The sequence below is a fragment of the Oryctolagus cuniculus genome, chromosome 15 (genome assembly GCF_051225735.1).
Source record: "Oryctolagus cuniculus isolate XC-2025 breed Fujian yellow rabbit chromosome 15, ASM5122573v1, whole genome shotgun sequence".
NCBI classification, from domain to species: Eukaryota; Metazoa; Chordata; class Mammalia; order Lagomorpha; family Leporidae; genus Oryctolagus; species Oryctolagus cuniculus.
The window spans coordinates 13630621-13637193 of record NC_142881.1 but is presented as its reverse complement, the minus strand read 5'-3'; positions in this window follow the sequence as shown (position 1 = coordinate 13637193).

The window sequence follows — 6573 nt, the reverse complement described above, 5'->3', positions numbered from 1 at the left end:
ATCAGTGCGATGCGCCGGCTGCAGCGCGTCGGCCACGGCGGCCTTTGGAGGGTGAACCAACGGCAAAGGAAGACCTGTCTCTCTGTCTCTCTCTCTCACTGTCCACTCTGCCTGTCAAAAATTAAAAAAAAATTTTTTTAAATAAAAAATATTGAATTAGCATGTCCTTTATGCCCCCCACTGCACCCAGAATTCCCCTTTTCAACACTTCCCTCTCCTTAATTGCTAGTTTGTTTTTCTGTATAAACCATTGGAAAACTCCTGTAGGGGGTTCCATTTGTATGTGGCTGGAATGAGCTAGGAAAGCAAAGGAGTATTTTTTTGAATTACCTTCTTTACTGAAGTAAAAAATCTACTGCAATCAAGTATTTAGTATTAGACCCTAACCATAGGCCAACAACAGTGTTTGAAGAGAGAAAGGGATATCATGCCAGACTTAAAGGATGGCTAGGGATTTGCCAAGAAGACACGGTGGGAAGGACACCTCAGGGAGAGGGAATAGCTTAGGTAAAGGCGCAGAGGAATGGAAATGTAAGAAACTGAAAACAGCTTCCATGTCGTGTTTCACCAAAACACATTCTAACTGATTAGCACGAGAAGATTTGTTCTAGAATGATCCATCTGTGTCAGATAGAGAGGGCTTGCAGGTGCATGAAGCAAAAGCTCCATTCCATCTGGCTTGACAACAAGCGAGCATCTTGGGTCACGTGATTGGGAAGTCCAGAGGTGGGGGAGGCTTCAGGTCGTGTTGATGCAGCAGCCCAGTGACCTTGGCAAGGGCCACTTTCTTCTGGCCGCGTCCTCTGCTGGCTATGCAGATGTTTTTATACCAAGGCTGGCTCTCCTCCAAACTGAAGGAGGGCTGGCTACAATTGGGATTCCCGATTTCCTTTATTGCATCTAGTAAGAGCAAGAACATACATCTCTTGCCTCCTATGTCCTGACAATTACAATTACAACCTGTTGGGATCGTCTCTGATAAGCCCACGGCAGGGAAAGCAGAAGATGCTCATTGGCCTAAGCCTGTCCCAGCACGCCCAGGAGTCCCCCGTGGACCTGGACCAGGTGGAGCAGGAGTGAAAACCTCCTTGAAAGTCAAGAATGATGCTTGTGTCTCCCTGCACCTGGATACATGGAGTTGCCATTGCCTGAAATTATACAATAAATTGTACGATGCTTTGGAAGGAACAGGTCAGATGTCCATTTCAGTCGTGTCATATTTGAGAGGCTCATCAGATTTTTGAGCACAGAATTGAGGACAGAGGCTTGAGTTAGACATAAAATCTGGCATCTTCAGTATATAGATGGCATTTTCCAAAGCTCTGCATTTCCTGGCAGCGAGGCCAACACAACATGTGTGAGTGTTTAATAAATATCTATAATTATAGTCAGTAAGAGTACCTCATGAAATTTTATTAATCAGCATTAATAAAGATGGCAAATAATGAATGAAATCAATGAATAAAAAGGTTGTCTGGAAATTTACTTAAGTAAAAGAAGAGACAAAGGAGTATAAAGTATTTCATTTTTAAGATACATCTTTTGAAAGGCCTCTTGTTAAGAATGGTATTGATTTTGTGAAGTTGTCAAAATCAAAAGGAGTCACTTTGGCAACATAAATAACCAAAAATAAAAGCATAAAGCTGGGGGGTTAAGAAGGAAGGGATCTCACGTGTGCCTGCCTGATAAGAACTAGTCACGAAATTCTCTGCCAGGCCTACAACCTTGCGCAAAGTCCACTGCGACCTTACATCAAAGCCACCCTTCTTGTTCGAGTACCTCAATTCCCATACTTCGTAGTGCTACACGCCTACATTAACATTTGATTTCATCTGTACGCCTAATGACAGGGGGTAACCAACCAATTCTACCTTTTCTTTAAAACCACTTGTATGCCTTGGTCAAAATCTGGAGCTCAGAGCAGTCCTAAAAGAGCTCTCTCGTGTGTCCCAAAAATCGCTTTGTCTGCTACCTGAGCCAGGAAAACCTGGGGAGGGAACCTACAAATAACCTTCCAAAAATAATTTCTAATAATGTTTCTTGCTTGCACTGATTAGTCAAACAAATCAGACTGGCAAGCCAAAGGAAGACAATTTTGTTATTAAAGTCAAGGTCCTTTGGAGGTTTGTTTTTACAAACAGTCCCCGCTAAAAATGTGACCATCTAACAGGTAAGCCTTAAACTCATTTGAAACTGGGGAAAAGAAAAACAAAGCTAAAAGAGGCTTTTCAAAACCAAGCTTCTTCTTTTTTAAAAAAGAGTTACTTATTTATTTGAGAGGCAGAATTACAGAGAGAGAGAAGGAGAGACAGAGAGAGAGATCTTCCATCCGCTGGTTCACTCCTCAAATGGCCACAGTGGCCAGAGTTGTGCCAATCCGAAACCAGGAGCCAGGAGCTTCTTCTGGGTCTCCCACGGAGGTGCAGGGGCCCAAGCACTTGGGCCACCTTCCACTGCTTTTACTAGGCCAGTTAGCAGGGAGCTGGATCAGAAGAGGAGCAGCTGGGACTCAAATTGGCCCCAAGGTGGGAGGCCAGCGCTGCAAGCAGAGGCTTAACCTGCACCATAGCGCCGACCCCAAAACCAAACTTCGTACGGGCACTGCTTGACCTGCAGATGTGGGCCACACCCTTTACAAGGTTGCTCACCCATCAGGGCAAATGAAAACCTCAAAGTTCTGCCACGTGAATACGTGCCTTTGACTTGTCCTACTTTTCCCAGAAATATAATTTGGACTCAACCCTGTTTTTAGGAACTGCTGCCTCTGGATTAAGGTTTTCTTTGTTTTGGTCCCATGACTAAAAATTTAAAATGAAAGCTAGAAGATCTTTGTACTTGCATGGGTTCGTGTGTGTTATGCGTGTGCACATGTTGCCTACTGTTTCTACATGACAAAATCCCTAAGGAACTGTATTTCCTCTGGCTTCCCAGCAAATGAGTGCTCAAATAAATTAAAATGGCAAAGATTACAAATATGAAAACCAAATGCCTTTCAGTTCACATGATCTAAATCTTTCATAAATAATCGGGTTTCAGATTTGTCGCTGGAGTAAAAATGAAGATGTCCCAGAGATGTGAACGTTTTTTGCTCAGTGTGATGGCCACATAGGGTTATATTTAATCCATTAGATTAAGATCCTCAAAGTGTAATTCTGATCAAAGTACATATATGCAGAGGGATGTGCAATGCAGGGTCCACTTCTTCCTGTCTATCGAGCGTAGCTTTCTTTTAGGGTTGTTATTTGACAAAGCAACAATTTGAAATGACAACCATGCTTGTCTAATATTCCAGTTTTCAGAAGTGATCCAGGTATAACTGTTAAAAAGAAGTAGGTAACTGTAGATGTGATACAATTACAGATGGACTTTTCATGTGATTTGAAATCTTAAAACTCTGTCATTAAATTAAGAAATAGATACTCATGAGTCATTTCAAGTAAATTCAAATATTGGAACATCAATTGCTAAATAGAAATTCCAATGCTCTTGGCTTCTTAAACTCTTTGGAGTAGACAATATAGTTGGGCTTATTGATAAATATGTCTTGTTCCACATTAAATTAATTTGTATACTCTATGAGAAGGCATGTGTTTCTAGAAATTATAAAATAAGTATCATGGGGCCAGCATTGTGACACAGCGGACTGAGCCTCTGCCTATGACGCTGCCATCCCGCTTGGGCACCAGTTGGAGCTCCAGATGCTCCACTTCTGATCCAGTTCCCTGCTGGTTCCCCTGGGAAAGCAGTGGAAAATGGCTCTCACGTGTTTGGGCTCCTGCCACCCATATGGGAGACCTGAAGGGAGTTCCAAGATCCTGGTTTGGTCTGGTCCAGCCCTGGCTATCACAGCCACTGGGGGAATAAACTAGCAGATGGAGGATCTCTTTCTTTCTCTCTCTCTAATTCTCTCCCTGTGTAACTCTGCCTTTCAAATATATAAAACTTTAAAATATATGCATTAGTAAACTGTTAGTGTAGGGTAAAGCAATTAAAGATTGCTGTCTTCCTGGCCAAACGCCTGGTGATTCAGGACAGTTTCCTGAGATGCACAGAGTCAGGGATTCTTGGGGACAAAACCAGGTCTGAGGCATTTGGGGGCAGAAGACAACTCAGTTGAAGTCTCCAGCGTGGCTTCCGTTCTTGGGCTTCCCTGGGTCTCATGGTTCAACAACTTCATGGTGCCATGAGATGCCCCAACATGCTGTTCTCCCAGTGAATCAGTCTCTCTCTCCTGAGTTAGCCCGCCAGAATCGGTTTCTGTTGCTCACAACCAAGAGAAACCTAACAAACATATCTCTAAAACGTTACCTGTTTATTTTACTCACTTAACACAATGTCTCCAGGTCCCTGGATTTAGCCTAAATGGCAGGATTTTGTCCACCTGTGGCTGGATAATGCTCCATTGTGTGTCTGTGTCATGCTTTCTGGATGCAGCCATTTGCTGACGGACACCTTGGCCGGCTCCGTGTCTCAGCTATTGCTGACAGTGCTGCGGCGGAAGACGAAAAGCTGCCCGCTTCGTCGCTAATGGTCTCCACTCCATTGCTCTTCAGGACAGGGAAGGAAAAGCCAAGTGCAGAGGGATTTCCATGGGAGGAGCTGACTGGTGAAGACCTGGTGGGCCACAGCTACTGCATGTTACATGGATGTACCTGTGTCCCTTAAATCCCACTTGCAGGACTTCATTTCTCAGATATGCCCATCCACAGGGAAAATGACAAACACGTAAGAGTATCCACTAAGGCATTGTTTTTAACAGTAGGAGTTGTAAAACCATCAAATGTTCACCAATAGAGGGCTGACTAAGTACATATTCAGTGCACAGTATTGCAAAGTCACACAGGGAGGAGAGGCAGAGAGAGGGAGAGAGGTCTTCCATCCGATGGTTCACTCCCCAGTTGGCCTCAATGGCCAGAGCTGCACCAATCCGAAGCCAGGAGCCAGGAGCTTCTTCTGGGTCTCCCACACAGGTGCAGGGGCCCAAGGACTTGGGCCATCTTCTACTGCTTTCCCAGGCCATAGCAGAGAGCTGGATTGGAAGAGGAGCAGCCAGGTCTTGAACCGGTGCCCATATGGGATGCTGGCGCTTCAGGCCAGGGCATTAACCCACTGTGCCACAGTGCCAGCCAAAGAGGAAAATATTTAAAATTAGGCTGTAAAACAGTGCCAGAGTGTGTTACTCATTTGCATGCTTATTAAAATAAAATTACACATACTTACACATTATATGTACAGAGTATCTCTGGAAGGGCACAGAGGGGCTGAAAAGCAAAGGTTTTTTTTTTTTTTTTTGCTTTGTTTTGCACATATTGCTTTTTGATATGGTATGTATAGGAGCATATATTACCTATCACACACATGAGCGAAATAAAAATGTACTTATTTACTTGAAATGCAGAGTGATGAGAGAGAGACAGAGAGAGAGATTTTCCGTCTGCTGGTTCACTCCCCAGATGGCCTCAACGACCAGGTCTGGACTAAGCCGAAGCCAGCAGTCAGGAATTTCATCCTGGTCTCCACGTGGGTGCAGGGGCCCAAGCCCTAGAGCCATCTTCCACTGCCTTCCCAGGTGCATGAGCAGGAAGCCGGGTTGGACGCAGAACAGCTGGGACTCAAACCAGCACTCCAATATGGCATGTGGGCTTCGTAAGCAGCAGCTTAACCCGCTGCGCCACGAGGCTGACCCCCAAATAAAAACTGATTTCAGAAAGGAAAACGACCCCCAAATGCCCATGCGCCTCCTCCAGAACTCCGGAGCCCACACGTGGCTGCTGAGGCCACTACTCCCCTTCCCTGCTCAGGGGACCCCCACATCAGTCCTGAACCCCAGCTGCCCCATGAAGCCCTGAGGGATGGGCCTCTCCCTTCAAGGTGGGCATAGCCCCCCCCCCCACACACACACACGAATTTGGTGGGTAGGTGAGGAGCAGGCAAGGAACCTGATCCTTGGGCGAATGGCCACGGGGCTGTCGTGCCCCTGCCTCCTGCGTCTAACTCCAGATGCTCATGTTTTCCCCGCCTCTCTGAAGGACACGCCTTCTTCCACTCGTAAAAACTGTGCCCTTGTCAGGCCAGCGCTGTGGCTTAGTGGGACGACTCTGCCTGCAGCACTGGAATCCCATATGGGCACCGGTTCAAGTCCTGGCTGCTCCTCTTCCGATCCAGCTCCCTGCTAAGGCCTGGGAAAGCAGTAGAAGATGGCTAAAATCCCTGGGCCCCTGCACCCGTGTGGGAGACCTGGAAGAAGCTCCTGGCTCCTGGCTTCAGATCAACGCAGCTCCAGCTGTTGTGGCCATTTGAGGAGTGAACCAGCCGATGGAAAACCTCTCTCACTGTCTCTACCTCTCTCTGTAAGTCTACCTCTCAAACAAATAAATAAAATGTTTAAAGAAAAAAAAACTGACTTTTCACATTTCTCAAAGCTGAAATTCACCCTGTGAATAGAGGCAAAGTGCCTCTGACGCCCTCACGTGTGCAACCACCGTTCCGTTCATTTGAAACCACGTAAGCGCCAGGCTCCGGAAGCTGACGCTGCGCAGTGGCCGAAACAGAAGCGCTCTCTGTGCTTGCAGT